A 20,548-nucleotide genomic window follows, 5' to 3' on the forward strand; every position below is an offset into this window, starting at 1 on the left:
GCGCTTCATCCCTTTTAGGTGCCACTGTCATCCCCCCCAACTGTGGCTGTCCCTCCCGCTTCCTACCACATTCACACACATCCAGAGCACAGCTTTCCCTCCCCATCCTTCCCTACTTACCGCTTGTGAAATTTTACCCTATATGACTTTATGAAAATATGCTGATGAGTTTAAATACAATGTAACTGTAACATGTTTCATTTAAAAGGTCTTTTGTAAAGTATCATTACAAAGCTTAGGTTTCAGAGTAGCAGCCGTGTTAGTCTGTATCCACAAAAAAAACAGGAGTATTTGTGGCACCTTAAGGACTAACAAATTTATTTTAGCATGAGCTTTCGTGAGCTGCAGCTCACTTCTTCGGATGCATAGAATGGAACACACAGACAGGGGATATTTATACATACAGAGAACATGAAAAGGTGGAAGTATGCATATGTTCTCTGTATGTATAAATATCCCCTGTCTGTGTGTTCCATTCTATGCATCCGAAGAAGTGAGCTGCAGCTCACGAAAGCTCATTACAAAGCTTATAATCTCGTGTGTTCACCCTATTTGTATAAATGTACCAGTCTTGTCTCTGTCTCTAGAAATATGAAATATAACGCTGAGGGCCTATTGTACTTATGCAACATTTGGGCCATTAATGGTGGTTTGGAATCTGGATGGCTCCCATTAACCATGACGATTGTCTGCATCCGGGTGTGTTTTACTTGTAAGTCTCCCTGTAGACATGTGTGCTGGCAAATGGGCAATGAAGTCTTACAGTGACATGTGAGCCTATCACCTGAAGTGGAATCCATCTTTCCATTGAGAGGGAGGGCTGGGAACCCAGAGAGGGACAAAGGATTCGCGCCTCATGCAAAAGATGTATCAATGGGTGAAACAGAACAAACGGAACAGCATGAGGCAACCCCTAGCTACCACCTGAGCTGGAACAAGGGCTGGACCAGACGGTAAGGATCGTGCCCAGACTAGAAAGGCGTCAAGTCTGTGAAAGAAACATACGGAACATCTCTGAAGGTGAGATTTTTATCTGTATTCAGTTGTATTACTGTAGTAGACTTAGATTTGCGAGTTTTATTTTATTTTACTTGGTAATTTGCTTTGTTCTGTCTGCTCCTACTTGGAACCACTTAAATCCTACTAGCTGTATTTAATAAAATCACTTTTTACTTATTAATTAACCCAGAGTATGTCGGCTGGCAAACAGCTGTGCATATCTCTCTATCAGTGTTATAGCAGGTGAACAATTTATGAGTTTACCCTGTATAAGCTTTAGACAGGGTAAAATGGATATATTTGGGGTTCAGAACCCATTGAGAGACTTCTGTGTGTTAAAGACAGGAACACTTCCGTAAGTTGCTTTCAGGTTAAGTCTGCAGCTTTGGGGCATGTGGTTCAGACCCTGGGTCTGTGCTGGAGCAGATGGGCATGTCTGGCTCAACAAGACAGGGTGCCGGAGTAGTCTTGGTACAACAGGTGGCAGTGCCCAGGGGTGTTTCTGTGATCCAAGCCACCACGCCCCTCAAGGCCTGCTCAGCTGGTGGGGGGAGGGAGGTGAGGAGCTCAGCAAGCGACAGGGTGGGGAAGATGGGGAGGAGGGAACAGAAGGAGCAGGAGCAGTGCTTTCATAGACGGGGTGCAGCAGGGGGCAGGGAAGTTCCACTGCTCAGCCTTCAGTTTTCCCAAATTAGAAAGTTAGCCACCCTATGCAGCTGGTGGCTCTGACATGGGGGGAGTGGGGGGCTGAGAACGGCAGCTTCTGGTCAGGCGCCGAGCTCTGGAGGCCATTGCCAGCACCAGTAAAGTGTCTCCCTAACACTTTAGCCCCCAGCTGTCTCCCGGCTGGGAGCTACGGGGCCACCTGCAATGGCTGGGGGCTGCGGCTTCTCCTCACCCCCCCCCCCGGTGACTGGGAACGCCAGGCTCTGCCTGCAGTGTCTGAGCGCTGGGGGCTCCCTCTCTTGCCTCGGGCGGCTGAGGGCTGCCTGGGGCGGCTGGGAGCTCCAGGGTCTTCGGAGCTGCAGGGTCTATTAGCAATGACGTGGGGCTGCAGCGTCCTCACGCCATCAATGCGTATCAACCACTCCTCCCAGTTTAGTGTCATCTGCAAACTTGCTAAGGGTGCAGTCCACAGCATCCTCCAGAATGTTAATGAAGATATTGAACAAAACCGGCCCCAGCACCGACCCTTGGGGCGCTCCACTTGAGACCGGCTGCCAACTAGACATGGAACCATTGATCATGACCCGTTGAGCCCGACCATCTAGCCAGTTTTCTATCCACCTTACCGTCCATTCATCCAGCCCAGACTTCTTTAACTTGCTGGCAAGAATACAGTGGGAGACTGTATCAAAGGCTTTGCTAAAGTCCAGAAATAGCACATCCACTGCTTTCCCCTCATCCACAGAGCCGGTTATCTCATCATAGAAGGCAATTAGGTTAGTCAGGCATGACTTGCCCTTGGTGAATGCATGCTGACTGTTCCTGATCACTTTCCCCTCCTTTAAGTGGTTCAGAATTGATTCCTTGAGGACCTGTTCCATGATTTTTCCAGGGACTGAGGCGAGGCTGACTGGCCTGTAGTTCCCTGGATCTTCCTTCCAGAAGTAAAGTTTCCTCCCGTTCTATAACTGATGGGGTGGGGTGGCGGCAGGGACAAGGGGAAGTGAGAATGGGGGGTGCCTGATGTGTTGGGGTATGGAGTTCCCTACTTCAGCTCCACAGGCTGGGTCCGGTGCAGAGCATGGCATGGCAGGGAGATGACATCTCCCATAATGCCGGGGCCCTTTCACAGCAAGGGTGTCACCTCCCCATGGTAGCACGGATTCCCACCTACTCCTCCTGCTTTCGCCTGACAACAGCACCACCCTTCACGGCACCACCTCATGGCAACTTCTGCTTCTGGACTCGCACCGGAAATGGGAAGTCCAGCTGGGCCTGGCAGTGGCTGACAGGAAATGGAGACAGGCGCCACTGCCACTCCCGTGGTGCCACAGGGCCCACCATGGCTGGTGGGCGATAGATAAATGTCTGTGTACCTCCCCAGCACTATGTCTCCTTTAGTGCTTGTGCCCCCCCCTCCTCCCGTCCTGCTTAGTCTGGGTGTTCCTTACTGGAGCACACTGTGTGTCCCAGGCATGTTCTGTCTCACCTTTGGGTCCAGCCTAACAGGGGTGTCTCTCCCCATCCTCCCACCAGTAACTTCTCCCCCAACGCACACAGGACAGGAAGCTGGCTGGTGTCCTTCTATAAAAGGACTGCTCTGTGCAACAGAAACCAACCTAGTGCCCGCCCCGCAGGCTGGGAGCTTGCTGCTGCCTTCAACCGCATCACAAGTTACAAGAGGGGGCAGGGATAAAATCCCCACTGACTAAACAGGATGGGGTGAAGCATGTCACCAGGCCATAATATTCTGGATAACCCCTTGATGACCATTTTAGGATCATCCTCTCATGTGGCCTTCCTTGCCTCTGGCTAGCTGTGGTGACGAGAGGGGGATGTTGTCCCCCTTCCTCTGGCTCCCCTGGCTGGCAGAGCCTAGTGCTACTACCTTGGCTTGTCAGCTGGGGAGCAGAGCTCTTACCTCCACTAATCAGGGGTTAGCCCCACAGCCACTGAGGGGATGAGGTAGGGCTCAGTTGCTAATTTTGGGCCTGGGATTGCCCACTTTACAGGCTCAAATTTGGGGGGGAGGCTGTGGTCCCCCCCAGTCACGCACACCCTAAAGTAGGGAAATGTCCCTCACCTACTTATAATTGCACCCTAAATAACCTCTGGGATACTTTATTTTTGTTCTCAGAAGGTGCGCATCACCATATTATCGGAGCTGACTGTCACAGAGTCCCCGAATCACGGAGTCCTCAGGTTATGTTCTGGAACTTCTCCATATAAGGCCAGTCAGGACTCTGGGGGACCTTCCGCCTTCTGAGTGCACTGTCTCCAGGGCAAGATGCTTACACAGCTTCGATCTTCCTGGATCCGAGCATCCCCTTCCACACTGTGCGCTTCCTGCAGCGAGTCCACCCGGACGGGGCCCTGCACCCCAACTCGGCAGTCAGCAGTGACTCTCAGCCAGCTAATAAAACAGAAGGTTTATTAGTTGACAGGAATGCAGCGGGTAGAATAGAACTTGTTAGCAGAGAAATCAGTGACTTTCAGCCAAGTCCATCCAGAAGCTCTGGACTCCCCCTCTACCAGTCCTCCCAAGCAGACTGCCTAGCTTCCAGCAACCCGACCTCCGGCACCCCCCCATTGCTCCGCCTCCTTGGCTTTGTCCTGCTTGCCAGGCAAGTCACCTGGGCGTCACTTGGGTGTAGTCCCCATCCTGGGTATCAGGTTACAAAGAGCACCAGTCATAGCATATGTGCAGGCAGCTGGAGCAGCCTCACTTGCCCCAGAGGTCTCAGCCAAAGTAACACACCCCTTTTCCCACCACCGAGGTATTAGTGCAGCATGCAGGGAAACTGAGGCACACACAGTATTCATGCAAAACAGTAAAATTCACATAGGCTCAACAGTAAGACACACATACACCATAACAAGGGAAAATCCCCACTTTGTCACACTGACGCTTTAGATTCCTGCTGTCTCTGTCTTGGTACATCATTTCACCCCACTTCTCTATACTAGCCTATCTTTTTTTCTTTCTCTCTAGTCTGTTCCAAGTCTGGCCGGCCTTAAAAATTACTCAGCTCTGTTAGGCACCACAGGCTGAAGCAGCGTGAGCAGCATCTCTCTGGGAATGAGAAAGCTACAGTGATATGTTCTCCCAAGTCCATTGCATGAGTCAGGATCCAGGGGCCGAAAGCGCTAGCTGTCCTTGTGTCCTGCCTGCAGCATCTGAGACAGAAGCGTCTGTTCTTTTCCATCCCTCCTGGGTGGCTGCCATGACAGCAGTGCTAACCTTAACAAAAATGACTGTGGATCTGCTATTCCATATTTAACGGCCTTTCCCATTCCTCCAGAAAAGCTATTGGGGGCAGATCTGATGGAGCTATGGCACCAGCTGAGGGGTTGCCTCTTCTTGCTAGCAGGAGATTTGGGGCATGATTTTCCACACTTACACTATTGACGATCAGTATTAACTCAGTGGAGTTGCATCAGTCTGAATGAGAGGAAAGTGGACCTATGCAGATGAGCTGTTTCTTAATGAGACAGTGGGGGGGGGTGGAGACAAGGGGAAACTGAAAGGAGAGATAGTAATATGTAAGCAGAACAGCAAGAGATGAGTGTCAATCTCTGTCACGGAGTGTGGGGGAGTCAAGGCCCTGCACCCCCACCATGACTCTCAGCCAGCCGGTAAAGCAGGTTTATTTAGACGACAGGAACACAGTCCAAGACAGGTTTTGCAGGCACAGACAACAGGATCCTCCCCAATTAGATCCATCTTGGGGTCCCAGGAGCACCACTGCCCCCTTGGGGGGTCAGAGCCCTGTCTGTGCTTCCCTCCATTCCCCAGCCAGCTCCTGAAAACCCCCTCACTCCCCAGCGTCTCCTCGCCCAGGCCTTTGTTCAGCTTCCCAGGCAGAGGTGTCACCTGGCCTCTAACCCCTTCCTGGGTTCTCACATTACATGCTCAGGCATCTTCCCTCAAGGCCAGTCTCCCATATCCCAGTGCAGACCTTTCTCCCAGGCCAACCCCCTCCACGCAGCATTCACAGACCACAGTAAGCAGGGGCTGCTCTAGGAATGCGGTCGCCCCAAGCAGGGCGGCGCGCCGCAGGGGGCGAGCTACCGGTTGCCGGTCCCCTGACTTCGGGGGACCTCTTGTAGACGTGCCTGCGGAGGCTCCGGTGGTCCCGCGCCTCCGGTGGACCTCCCGCAGGCATGACCGCGGAAGGTCCGCCGGAGCCGCCTGCCGCCCTGCCGGGAAAATGCGCACTGCGGTCTGGAGCCGGCCGTGACAGTAAGAACAGTCCCAGTGCGTCACACTCTCATTTTCTGTCTCTGAGTGACCTTGGCACCAAGCGCCCTGCTCTTCGCTGACCTTGGCTCTTATCGTCCCAGGCTTGATGTGACCTTCCTGCTTTGCAGGCTTAAGCTTCTTATTCTGTCAGTCACCATTTCTTTCCCCTTTCTTTTTGTCCCATTTTAAGGAGCAAATCCCTTACGCGAATAGGAGGAGGAAGCAATTGCCCTGAATGGGGAATGAAATTTACCAGGCAACCACAGAGATAGATTCTGGTCTCATTTACACTAATGTCCCAACATTGGCATCCATCGAGTTACTCCTGTTTTACACCAAACTTGAGATCAGAATCAGGCCCTTTGCCTCCCCTGACACTGTTCTTCCATGATTGGCCCTGCACCTTATCTTGGGATGGGGCAAGGTGGGTCAGTCCGAGAGAAAAACCAGAGGGCCCAATTCATTACCTCACCTGCACCCATGCAAAAGGGGTGGAAATTGCTCCCAAATCACAGTGGTAGGGTTTTTTTTTCCATTTTTAAAAAGCCTTCCCATTGGCTCTTTTGATCAGAGGCCCAACTCCCTTTCTTTTACCTATGCAGGGAGGCTTTTTTAACCCTTTACAGGTAAAACAAGCAGAGAACAGCCACCAAGAGGGACTTTATAGCTAACTGGCTGGCTGGGTGTCCACAAAAGGGAGCTACGCCCGCCCCCCCATTTATCACAGCAGCCAACAGGGAAGTGGGAGGGAGGCACTCCTAGGCCTGGCCTACACTGGGGGGGGGATCGATGTAAGATACACAACTTCAGCTAGGGGAATAGCTTACCTGAAGTCGAAGTCTCTTATTTCGACTTACCTCCCGTCCTCGCGGCGTGGGATCGACGGCCGCGGCTCCCCCTGTCGACTCCGCTACCGCCGCCGCTCGCCCTGGTGGAGTTCTGGGGTTGATGGGAGTGTGTTCGGGGATCGATATATCGCGTCTAGATGAGAAGCGATCTATCGATCCCTGATAAACCGATCGCTACCCGTAGACATACCCTTAGAGCCGGCATGTCCCCTCTGCTGCTTGGGCAGAAGCGGAAAGGGAGCAAAAGATGCCCGGCTGAAGGGTTTTGCGCTCGGCCTTGAGGATTAAGCCCGAGCCCCCGGCATGGCTGCTGGGAGATGGATTTTTGTGTCGCAGCCAGTGCACTCTTCGGGCCACCAGCTGAACACACTGAGGCCAGCAGGGACAGCTCTGAAGCGGCAAAAGGGTTCCTTTGAGGGTCCAAGGAGGTAGTATAGGGTCAGTACCGTCCCTGGGTGGGCTCAAATCACCATCCTTTCGGTTAACAGCTGAATGCGCTGACCCAGTGTGCTCCACCACAGCCACTGACCCCGCCATAACCCCCAAACCCATCCCCCATAGCCCCAGATTCCCTGCCGCAGCCCGCAAACCCATACCCCATAGCCTCAAATTCCCTGCCACAGCCCGCAAACCCATCCCCCACAGCCCCATCATAGCCGCTTCGTTTCCTGCCACAGCGCTCGAACCCATCTCCCACAGCCCCACATTCCGTGCCACACCCCTCAAACCCATCCCCCACAGCCCCCCATTCCCTGACACAGCGCTCAAAGCCATCCCCCACAGCCTCATCACAGCCGCCTCATTCCCTCGCACAGCTCTCAAACCCATCCGCCACAGCCCCACATTCTCTGCCACAGCGCTGACACCCATGCCCCACAGCCACATCACAGCCGCCTCATTCCCTGCCACAGCGCTCAAACGCATCCCCCACAGATCCCCATTCCCTGCCACAGACCTCAAACCCATCCCCCACAGGACCCCATTCCCTGCCACAGCGCTCAAACCCATCCCCCACAGTGCCCCATTACCTGCCACAGCGCTCAACTCATCCCCCACAACCCCCATTCCCAGCCTCAGCACTGAAACCCATCCCCTAGATCCCCATCACACCCGTCTCGTTCCCTGCCACAGCTCTCAAAGCTATCCCCCACAAACCCCCATTTCAAGCGCTCAAACCCATCCCCCACAGCCCCATCACAACCGCTTCGTTCCCTGCCACAACGCTCAAACCCATCCCCCACAGCCCCATCACAACCGCTTCGTTCCCTGCCACAACGCTCAAACCCATCCCCCACAGCCCCGTCACAGCCACCTTGTTCCCTGACACAACACTCAAACCCATCCCCCACAGCCCCCCATTCTCTGCCACAGCGCTCAAACCCATCCCCCACAGCTACATCACAGGCGCCTCATTCCCTGCCATAGAGCTCAAACCCATCCCCCACAGCCCCCCAATCCCTGCCTCCGTGCTCAAACCCATCCCCCACAGGACCCCGTTCCCTGCTAGAGCGCTCAAACCCCACACCACAACACCCCATTTCCTGCCACAGCCCTCAAACCCATCCCCCACAACCCCCCATTCCCATCCACAGTGCTCAAACCCATCCCCCACAGCATCGCATTCCGTTCCGGACCGCTCAAACCCATCTCACACATCCCCATCACAGACCCCCATTCCCTGCCACGATGCTGAAACCCATTCCCCACAGCCTCCCATTCCCTGCCACCGAGCTCAAACCCATCCCCACAGCCCCCCATTCCCTACCACAGCCATCAAACCCGACCCCCAGAACCCCATCACAGCCCCCCATTCCCTGCCACACTGCTCAAACCCATCCCCCATCCCCCATCACAGCCACCTCCTTCCCTGCCACACCACACACACAAACCCATCCGCCACAGCCCCCCATTCCTTTTCATAGCCCTCAAACCCACCCCCACAGCCCCATCACAGCCGCCCCATTCAGTACAACAGGGCTCAAACCCATCTCCCACAGCCCCCATTCCCTGCCACAGCACTCAAACCCATCCCCCACAGCCCCCCATTCCCTGCCGCTATTCTCAAACCCATCCCCACAGCCCCATCACAGCCACCTCGTTCCCTGCCACAGCGCTCAAACCCATCCCCCAAACCCCCAAATCCCTGCCATCGCACTGAAACCCATCCCCCACAGGACCCCATTCCCTGCTAGAGCGCTCAAACCCGACCCCACAGCCCCCACATTCCCTGCCACAGCGCGCAAACCCATCCCCCACAGCCCCCCATTCCCTGCCACAGACCTGGAACCCATCCCCCACAGCCCCCCATTCCCTGCCACTATTCTCAAACCCATCCCCCACAGCCCCATCACAGCCACCTCGTTCCCTACCACAGCTCTGAAACCCATCCCCCCATCCCCCCATTCTCCACCACAGCTCTCAAAGCCATCTCCCACAACCCCCCATTTCCAGCGCTCAAACCCATCCCCCACAGCCCCATCACTGCCGCCTCGTTCCCTGCCACAGCGCTCAAACCCATCCCCTATAGCCCCCCATTCCCTGACACAGCGCTCAAACCCATCCCCCACAGCCCCATCAGAGCCGCCTCGTGCCCTGCCACAGACCTGAAACCCATCCCCCACAGCCAGATCACAGCCGCCTCATTCCCTGCCATAGAGCTCAAACCCATCCCCCTCACCCCCCAATCCCTGCCATCGCGCTGAAACCCATCCCCCACAGGACCCCATTCCCTGCCAGAGCTCTCAAACCCGACCCCACAGCCCCCACATTCCCTGCCACAGCACGCAAACCCATCCCCCACAGCCCCCCATTGCCTTCCACATCCCTCAAACCCATCCCCCTCAACTCCCGATTCCCTGCCACAGCACTCAAACCCGACCCCCACAGCCCACCATTCCCTACCACAGATCTCAAAGCCATCCCTCACAGCCCCCCATTTCCTTCCACAGAGCTCAAACCCATCCCCCACAGCCCCTTCACAGCTGCCTCGTTCCCTACCACAACGTTCAAGCCCATCCCCCACAGTCCCCCATTCCGTTTCACAGACCTCAAACCCCTCCCCCACAGCCCTACATTCCCTGCCACAGCACTCAAACCCATTTCCCACAGCCCCGCTGTTCCCTGCCAGAGTGCTTAAACCCATCCCACACAGCCCCATCACAGCCCCCCATTCCCTGCCACAGCCCTCAAACCCGTCCCCCACAGCCCCATCAAAGCCACCTCGTTCCCTACCACAGCGCTCAAACCCATCCCCCACAGATCCCCATTCCCTGCCCCAGCACTCAAACCCAACCCCACGGCCCCACCACAGACCCCCGTGCCCTACCACAGTGCTCAATACCCATCCCCCTCAGCCCCACCACAGCCCCCTTTGCCCTGCCACAGCGCTCAAACCCATCCCCCACAACCTCCCATTCCCTGCCACAGCGCTGAAACCCATCCCCCACAACCTCCCATTCCCTGCCACAGCGCTCAAACCCATCCCCCACAGTCTCATCACAGCCGCCTCGTTCCCTGCCACAGCCCTCAAACCCATCCCCCACAGGCCCCCGTTCCCTCCCACAGTTCTCAAACCCGAGCCCCACAGCCCCATTGCCCAGCTGGGTTTCTTACCCCTCTTCTGCAGGAAGAGCCTGTGCAGCCCATAGATCTCGCCCCTGGCTTGCTGGCTGATGTTATTGGCTGGGTGAGATACATAGAGACCCAGCTGCAGCACAAAGTCGCCTGCCTTGGGGAAGTCGGAGGAGCTCTGGTGGCAGGAAGCGGAGAGGGGAATCCATCAACATTCTCCCTTCAGCTCTCCAGCTCCCCTGGGCCAGAGCTTTTGTCCTCACGGCTGGTTCATCCATGCTAATAAGTCCTTTACAGCTGGGGTCTGGGGGGGGGGGGGTTGTCAAGGGCGTGTGCCTTGATCCTGACGTGCTGTTCATGGATCAGGGGTTTTAGAGCAAATGGACCAGCCCCAAGACTGACCATTGTCCCAGCCTGGAGAGACAATGAGCTTGTGCCCAGCAAGACGTGGGCAGTGTCATGAGCCCCCTTTTCCAATCAGCTATTCTTCCACCCTGAGCACAAAGTCTCAGCCCCATGGAGAGGGGAAGAGGCTCGTTTGTAGAGCACGTACGCCTGCCCGCTGACCCTCCCCTGCCTCCTTTTCCCGCAGCACATCCATTTGAGGGTCCTCTCCAAAAAGACCCAGGAGAGAGCCAGGGCCATACAGAGCAGTGCTGCCCTGCTCGAATTCGCCACCTCCCTGCCTGGACTTGACGTAAGTGACCTTTGACCTCAGCATCCTGCAGAGTCAGGGCTTGAGTCAAGTTTCTCATCCCTTGGCTTATTGGTCCCTCTGAGTCTGTAAGGGACTGCGTTCCATAGGCCACTGGCTGGCAGATTTGTGCCTGGCCTCGGGGCCCTTGTTATTCTGGAGCAGCTAGGCAGCGAGTGCTCAGCGAGGGCCCTTGTCCTGGTCCCTTTGCTCCAAGCTCCCTTGTTCCTCTGCCCCAGCGCCTCCTACAGAGTGATGGGAGCAGAGCTCTGGCCCAGGGGAGCTGGAGAGCTGAAGGGAGAAAGTTGATGGATTCCCCTCTCCTCTTCCTGCCACCAGAGCTCCTCCGACTTCCCCAAGGCAGGCGACTTTGTGCTGCAGCTGGGTCTCTATGTATCTCACCCAGCCAATAACATCAGCTGGCAAGCCAGGGGCGGGCTATATGGGCTGCACAGGCTCTTCCTGCAGAAGAGGGGTAAGAAACCCAGCTGGGCAATGTGATCCCATGGAAACGAGCCCCTTGGAGACTAGCTCCAGCTGGCCATTGGGACACCTATAGAACTAAGACCTCTCTGCTTAGACCCACTGTAGCGGGGCAGAGGAACCCCAATAGAAACAAGGTCCCTCCTTTGAGACTCCCTCAGCTGGGCAATGGGACACTACAGCAAGAAGCCCCCGCCCTTGATACCCACCCCACCTTGGAGACGGTGACGCTTTCTCTTCCCCTCTCTCTGAATTAGGGAGGTGAATGTGAAAGTGCCAGAGAAATTGGCTACTTTATCTCAGAGCCCAACTCTGTCCCCCAGTCCAGGGAAATCAGCCCTGATGGGGCAGCCAGCTCTTGAGGGGACAGGAACGGAGCTATTGAGGCATGTGGAGCCCATCATGAGGGCAGGAACTGAGAAGCTTGTAGGATGTCACCAGCTGGGCCTGACTTCAGTGGGTGTGGGGGGGGGTTCTCGGTATTAGACGCCACCATTAACAGGCACCCACTCCCAGAGCACAATGGCCATAAGGGTCCCATGATTACTGCGACGACTAAAACAAATCCCCGTTCTTATATTAAACCACCTGGTGGGGACCCTGCGAGTCCATTGGTCCATGGATGCCACGAGGACCCCGGCCAGTGTGTACCAAGCAATGGGAACAGAAAGAAACAGGCACTGAAACCGGAATGCCAAACGGCCCAAATGGGTGTGTCCTTGTCCCCTAGTGTTAAGTCCTTGGGGCAGCCAGTGTAGGAAACAATCACTTGAGGCCAGAGAGCAGACAGCTAACCAAAACCTCCATTTTATTTACAGAAACAGAGAGCTCACTCAGCCGGTTGAAACCGGCTGAGCTATCCCTTAATAGTCTAACTCAGTTGCCATAGTAACAAAACCCATGACAACCAAATACACAACATATTCCTCCCCCCTAATAAGAACATCCCCTAAATAAAACACACACTAAACTAGAGAAGGAGGGTAGACTGCCTCCATTCCCGGCTAAACCCTGGGGATTATTTTGCCCCATAACCGTGGGTTCGCCCTAACTAAAGATCCAGCCGATGAGGAGGCCTTCTGTCTCTAGGTGGATTACGGTGAACTTCTGGTGTTGTTGCACCCGAAAGTACTAGGGGCTCAGGGTCCGCAGCACGAATAGGTGAGGAGGTGGTATCAGCTCGTGCTGGGCAAAGGGGTATCTCAGCTGCCGGCAGTAATGGAGGAGAACAGTCAGGAACAGGTGACTCATGATTCGGTGTCTCACCAGGAGGGGTGAAGTCAGACCCCTCAACTGCAGATGGGTCCTGAAGACTGGCATGACCTGGCAACAGCTGATCTACATGTCGCCGCCAGGTAAGATTCTCTGCAGTCCGGACTGTATAGGAAACAGGTCCTGTTTGAGTGATGACTGTGGCCGGGACCCATTTAGCTCTGGAAGTATAATTCCAAGCCAAAACTGGCTGTCCTGGGCTAAAGGTTCGGTCTTTTGCTCTGGGTGCCCGTCTGATGACTTGATATTGCTGCTGATGTTGCACAGTTTGTCTGGGTTCAGAAGGTTTCAGCAGATCAAAGCAAGTGCGCAGCTGTCGTCCCATCATTAGAAAGGCTGGGGAAGCCTGGGTCGTAGCATGAGGTGTGTTTCTGTAGGAAAGTAAGAAGGTATCCAGACGCTTTTGAATGGAGTGTTGTCCCTTTGCTGATTTCAAAGCGTTTTTCATTGTCTGCACAAATCTTTCAGCTAATCCGTTGGTGGACGGATGATATGGTGCTGACGTGTTGTGGTGTATCCCATTTGCCTTCATAAAATTTTGAAACTCCTGAGAGACGAACTGCGGTCCGTTGTCGCTCACAAGTTGTTCTGGCAGATCAAAACGACTAAAGAGTCCTCGTAGTTTTTGGATAGTACTCTCTGCAGTAGTGGACTGCATTATAGAGACTTCTGGCCATTTAGAATGGACATCTACTGCCACCAAGAACATGCTTCCTTCAAGGGGGCCAGCAAAGTCAACGTGAATACGTTGCCACGGGTTTTCAGGCCAGTCCCATGGGTGTAGGGGTGCCCACTGGGGTGCATTTCTTACACTCTGACATGACATACAAGCTTTTGCCTTCTCTTCAATAGCACTGTCCAATCTAGGCCACCAAAAATAGCTTCGTGCAATTTCCTTCATGCGCACTATTCCACAGTGACCGGAATGTAGCTGTTCTAACATCTGTGATCTCAGGGGTGGTGGAATAATGACACGCCTCCCCCACAACAAACAACCAGATTGGACCGATAACTCCATCCGCCTGGACAAGTAGGGAACAAGGTCGGGTGAGACCGGAGAGGTTTGTCGAGATTTTCCATGCATCACCAGGTCCATAACTTGGGATAATACTGGGTCAACGCGGGTTGCCTTCTTTATCTGAGTAGCAGTGATGGGTGTATTCTCTACCTGTTCAAAGTAGAAGATTTCCTTTTGGGCACTATCGATGTTTGACCGGTAAAGGCAACCTTGAGAGGCCATCTGCATTGCCGTGCAGAGTGGATTTCCGATATTTGATTTCATATGCGTGTGCAGAAAGTATCAATGCCCAACGTTGCATACGACTAGCAGCTAATGGGGGAATGCCTGTGTAGGGTCCAAAAATTGATGTCAGAGGTCGATGGTCTGTAAGAAGAGTAAACTTTCGCCCAAACAGGTACTGATGAAACTTCCTAATTCCAAAAACAATTCCTAATGCCTCACGTTCGATTTGGGCGTAGTTAGTTTCTGCTTTGCTTAGAGTGCGTGAAGCAAAAGCAATAGGTCTTTCTTCTCCCGAAGGCATAATGTGTGACACGACTGCTCACACTCCATAAGGGGAAGCATCGCAGGCCAATTGCAGGGGTAAGGATGGATCAAAGTGCGTTAGAACTTCAGAATTTAACAATGCATCCTTAGCTTTGTTAAATGCAACATCACAGCCTTCAGTCCACTTCCAGGCCTTGTTCTGCCCAAGGAGCTCATGAAGTGGTTTTAGCAGTGTGGCTAACTGTGAGATGAACTTTCCATAATAGTTCAGTAGTCCTAGAAATGAGCGCAGCTGGCTTACATTTCGAGGTGGGGGATCCTCCACAATAGCTTTAACTTTTGCAGGGGCCTTATGAAGACCTGCAGAATCGATGATGTGTCCCAAATATTCAACAGAGGGCTTGAAGAATTCACACTTGTCTTTGCGAACTCGTAGGCCATACTCTTCCAGTCTTTGTAGGGTAGCCTCTAAATTCCTTAAGTGATCCTCTTCATTTCTTCCAGTGACCAGGATATCATCCAGATAGCACTGAACTCCTGACAAGCCACACAAGATCTGGTCCATAGCCCTCTGGAACAGGGCGGGAGCCGATGTGATTCCGAAGGGTAGGCGACAATATCGATAAAGCCCCTTATGAGTCACAATAGTCAACAGCTCTTGGGACTTTTCATCGACGTGCATCTGTAAATATGCTTGACTCAGATCAATCTTACTGAACTTTTGTCCCCCAGCCAGGCCTGCGAAGAGGTCATCGATGCGGGGAAGCGGGTATTGCTCTGCACACAACACTGGGTTGACAGTGACTTTAAAATCACCGCAAATCCGGAGAGAGCCATCTTTCTTCACTATTGGAACGATAGGAGTGGCCCGTGAGCTATGGGTAACTGGTATTAGGACTCCATTGGTGACCAGGCGCTCCAGGTCTGATATTTGCTACTGACAAATTTCTCAAGGAACTCTCGTCTAGAAATCTGTAAGATGCACTGCTATTGTTTAATAAGAGACGGGATGGTGAGAAAGACAAAAGAGGACTTCATTATTTCTGACCTGTGCTAGGGATAAATTGCTCAAGCTATCATGCTTTAAAAGCCCTATGGTTTGGAAGAGAGCTGGTCAAAAGAGAAATTCATTATAATCTTCGCTAGGTATCAGCTTTTTAAAAACGTTAGGATGCACTGAGCTGTGCTACTGACAAATTTCTCAAGGACATGCTTGAATAGGCACTAGTAAGCACTGCTGCTGATTTGGAAGTGCTCTGTTCATGACAAAGCGGAAAAAAAGGCTATTCGTTCGTGAGCTCTGCTAGTGCTAAAAGTCTCAAGGAACCATAATCCAAAAGCCATTAGGATTTAGTTCTTTACGTTTCGCAGAGATCTGTTGGTGAGAAAGACGAAAAAGAGAATTTTGTTTCTGCTCTGAGGAAAGCACAAATGTCTCAAGGAATCACGATCAAAAGCCACGAGGATGCACTGCTAATGGTTTAGAAGTGGTCTGTTCATGAGCTCAGAAGAGAATTTCATTGGTAAGCTGTGCTAGGATTACCTTCTCTATAGCCCTTTGGCTGCAGTGCTATTGACTTCTAAGAGATTTGTTTGTGATTCAGCGGAAAAATGAAAGCTCTTTTTTCTCTTAAAGAGCGTTAACCTTCTGAAAAGTAATTTGCTGTTTTTGTCGGTCAGTCAATTTCCTTTAAAAACCAATCCTGTACGTTTCCTGGCACTTTCCTTATCATGGCATTACATGTGTTTCAGCAGCTTGTCTTGGTTTCATGCTTTCATTACCAAGGCTAAATCTTCCGTAATACAGATAGCGTGATCGAAGAACGCCGCTGAGGCTAAGGGATAATGAGCGCTAAGCCCTCCCTCTGTGTGAAATCATGGCTCCAGTGAAGTCTATTTCAAAATTCGCTCTTTGGCTTATTTCCTGCCGAGAGTCACCACGAAGGAATCTGAAATCCTTTCGGACGATTATACCGTGAGAAATTTGTCTCCAGCCTTGATCAGGAATGAATGTCGAAGGCTGACGGAGTAAGGCTCCAATAAGTCGGCCACAGCACTCATCGTCGCGTTTCTCAGTTTGGTCATTTTCACAAAGCGCTCGCTACCAAACCACCAGGAGAGATTTCTCATGGCTTTTACACGAAGATTCGATGAGTAATTAGTCACTGGCACTGACGAGGAATGGATTGCTATTTGGTAATTTTATCACACCCGATCTCTACCAAACCAGCAGCAGCTAATTCTAACGACTGTTAGAGTAACATTCCGTGAGACGTCTGTCACTAGCCCGGTGGTAGGGCTGAGGTGGGCTAGAAGGAAAATTTGGGGGACTACGTCAGAGGTGGGCGAGCGGAGCCGGGCAGTGTGCGGCAGCTGCGCTGCTACGGGGAGGGTCGCTGCAGCGCTGTGGGCTCCTCAGCGTGCGGACGCCCTTCGACTCCTTGCAGCCCTTAGTATCAACAGAGCCGTTGGGGAGCAGGGGCCAGGGTGTTTCAGTCGGGCTTGCTATATGGAGACTTGGACCTTCTACCTGCCCTGGTTAGTGACCCCCAACGTGTGGAGACATGGCCAGTGGTCTTCTCTTGGCACCCCAGCCCCTTGCTCGGGCTCAGGTCTGCACCGCTGCTGGAGTAGGGCTGCCAGATCTCCGCTGGAAAACGGTACCTGCAGGCTGCGATCAGTAGTACCGAGTAACTCTCCACAATCGGGCAGGAAGAGCAGCTGCTGCGGGAGCAGCTCTCAGGAACTGCCCAGCTCAGTCAGCGAGCGGTACCGGTGGGCTGCACTCGGGGGAGGGCGCCTGACCTGCGAAACATTTGCAGAGCAGGGCATGTGGCCAGGTGACTTCTGAGACCCCCTCTTCCCAGCTTCCTTTGTTCCCCGCTCCTGGAGCACGGGTCTCCCTCCCACATCCTGGTCCAGTCACACACAATCCAACCATGGAAGAACAGCAGTACCCGTATCGTCCTGCCCAGGTAACACACAGAGTAAACTTTGTGGCCCTATAGTACACGTATTGTGATGTGCCCCATGGGGGTCACGTGTATACATTGGATTGGTGGGCCTTGTACCACCCAGCATATCACAGGGAGGGATAGCACAGTAGTTTGAGGATTTACCCTACAAAACCCAGGATTGTGAGTTCAGTCCTTGGAGGGGCAATTTAGAGATCGGCGCAAAACAGAGCGTGGCTTCGTCCTGCTTTGAGTAGGTGGTGTGCGTAGATGACCGCCCAAGGTCCCTTCCCACCCTGATATTCTCTGGCACAAAGAGAAGGAAAAGATAATCTTTATGTGCTGTCAGTAGAAGAGTTAAGACGGTCATCTCTTTAGCTCATACCCAATCCGTTTCGCTGTCTGTCAGCATAATAGCTAACAACTGTTGTTCAGAACACCGCAAGGCTAACATAATTTTGCTTGCTCTTGAGCCCAGAATGCCTGGTTAACATTTCCAAGTATGCCATTGCACGTTCTTTATATCATCCGAAGTTTGTACCACTTCAGTTATCTGGTGCTCTTGACCCCGTAAAATAGTATGATGCAATGCTGTCCTTATTTTTCAATGCCTTTCTAGGTCTACTGAATTTATAATTCAGTCCCTGTTCCTATACCTCTTTATAAAGTAGCTGCTATAGCTCGCCATTGACGAGGGAAGGTATGTGTTGGGTGGAAGGATTTGGACCATGCTTCACATATGACGGCGCTCTATTGTGCACATTCAGGCCATGTTAGAGTCAAATTATTCCTGGTCCAGTTTATTGAAAGGTGTAGTTTTACTTGCCTCTCTATGGGCGCCTGCATCTTAAGCAAATGAGGATGAGTTGCTTTTATGGTTGTGGACCATTTAAACCTAGACGGTTGTATTTCCTACCAATTTAGTTCCATTCACTCATACTGTTATTGTCTGAGTCGCTAGGGATCCTGGTTTAAAAGGTGGAAATCCGTGGTATCCAGGAAGAACGGGTTGACAATGACGATTGTAATCTATTGGAGGCTGGGTAGGTGTGCTCAACTCCAATATACCGTCACGGTCACAGGGTGTGATGTTTATCCAGTAAGTAACTCAAAGGACCCATGTAACACATAGTTAGATAGTGGTATAATTTAGTACTGCTTTTCAGTGGTGAAATAAAAGCACCGGCTCCCCAATGTACATTTAACGTTCCCAAAGTGAATAACTGTGCCAGGAATCCCCAAAATAATATCATCTTCTTTGTGTCCTTCAGTCAGCTTCCACCAGTGTTCCTCTGGAAACGCGTGTGCAGGTTTTGAAAGGGAAATAACACTGTTAATTAGTTGATGATACCAATATTACAGTTGGAAGCAATCAGCTGAAGCTCTCCAGATTTCTTCTACAGGATCAGACGACAGTGGCACCTAAAAGGGATGAAGCGCATGCTATTCAGAAAATAGTTTGATCTGGGATAATATGTAACCCATTTAAGTTTATCACTATACTAGCGGAAAGAGATGGTCAACTATGGAATGTAGACGTATCTATTTAGATTCTAAGGTGTGATCGTTCTTACTCAATTTAAAATGTTACCTGATCTCTAGCTTCCCATAAAGTGCGCTGATTAGTTCTTTGTTTTTGCATTGTCTTATTTATATATCCAATAACCTTATTGATCCTGAACTGTAATGAGGTTTCAGCCTCCTGTAATTGTTTTAACCATTGGAAATAATCATTCTGGACTTGTGTGGGATGCTCCTTGGGGGGTGTATAGTAAAATGTGCAGGCTCAATCATTAACTTAATTGATTGACTGAAATTAATCTGGCATGGTTGGATCTTAGGGTTCTCACACTGTTATTACTGTGAGTGGCCGCTAGGCAGATGCTCAGGCCATACATATACCAGTATGGTATATTACTTTTCACAATACCTCTTTAATAGTGCTATTTATTCTTCTTTCCTGAACAGAGGACGGGGGTCAGTATGGAATGTGGCATTTCTAGGGCTTGTAACATTATCGTTAAAATTTGCCCCACAAATGCACTTTCATTATCTGAGTCTCAGGGGTTCCATAGCTGTACACTTCAGTGAAAAGCCTTTTAGCTGCAGTTCTAGCACTATTAGCCCTAGTGGGGAATGCGTCCATCCATCCTGAAAATGAATCTATACTAACCAACAAATACTGGAATCCTTCGTTTCTTCTCGGCAGCTTATCAATGAAATCCATCTGTATATTATGCCATGGTCCCAGGTGCATCATTGGTTGCCAGTGCGAGGGACGAGGTTTTGCTTAGTGCACACAATTTTGCACCCATGTATTCATCATCTTCCATACCGTCTCAGTCTGCTACTGCCTTAGCCTTCTTAGGTCCCTTCTGTCCCGTCATGCGTGAACTGATGTGCCGCTTCAGTCAGCTTCTGCCTCGGCGTTTTCCCATGAGTTTGGCTGCAATTACCACTCACATCGCTAGATGGCAGCAACGTAGCAGAAATGAGCTCAGGCGCGTTCCTGGCTTCTAGTAGCAATTGCTCTGTTTTGCCGCTGGGTGATAGCATCGCCTCGGCGGTTCCACACTTCACTCCCTGCTGTGGGCTTTGTAACTGATTGGGGTTCCTTGCCATCCAAGAATGGATACATTCCCATTCTCCTAGGTATGCTAGCTCCTTCCCATCTGCTCCCTCCCAATGATTTCGTTGCCAGTCAACTATCCAATCCTGTATGTCTTTCTCGCAAAAATCCCTGTCTGCATGGATATAGATTGGTCCGGGAAAGCGTCAATATCATTTAAAAACATGATATATGACATGAAGCGCTGCATGTTGCGCTGAGCCATGATCTAAATGTCCTTGATTCACTTCCTTCCATAGGTTTATGGCAGCATATTTACTATAGCGTTTCCCCTTAATTACTACTGAGCTGCCATCAGTAAACCAGATCTGTTTCTCCTGCCCTTAAGGAGGGTGCCTCCACCAGTGCAATTTTTTGTTCTAAAGTAATCTCGGACAGTCATGCTTAGTTCCTTTTTCAATTAAAGTGTGAGTCAATAAATCGGGCTTAGATACGGTTTCGATAACGATCCCTATATTGATCAGAATGAGGGTTCATTGAGCCACAGGTGTATTGGAGACTCTGCTTCCTCTCAGTTTGTCAATAAGATATAGTTGAGTGGGGTATGAGTACTTTGAATTGTGATCAGGGCTGTGCTCAAAAGACTGGATTGCCCAAACAGCTGATAAACAATCAGGCTCACAAGGATCAAAATTGCCTGCCTCGTTATTTTGCAAGAGAGTAGCTGCTAAGGCAACCTCAGG

This window comes from Mauremys mutica, chromosome 14, assembly GCF_020497125.1.
Source record: "Mauremys mutica isolate MM-2020 ecotype Southern chromosome 14, ASM2049712v1, whole genome shotgun sequence".
NCBI classification, from domain to species: domain Eukaryota; kingdom Metazoa; phylum Chordata; order Testudines; family Geoemydidae; genus Mauremys; species Mauremys mutica.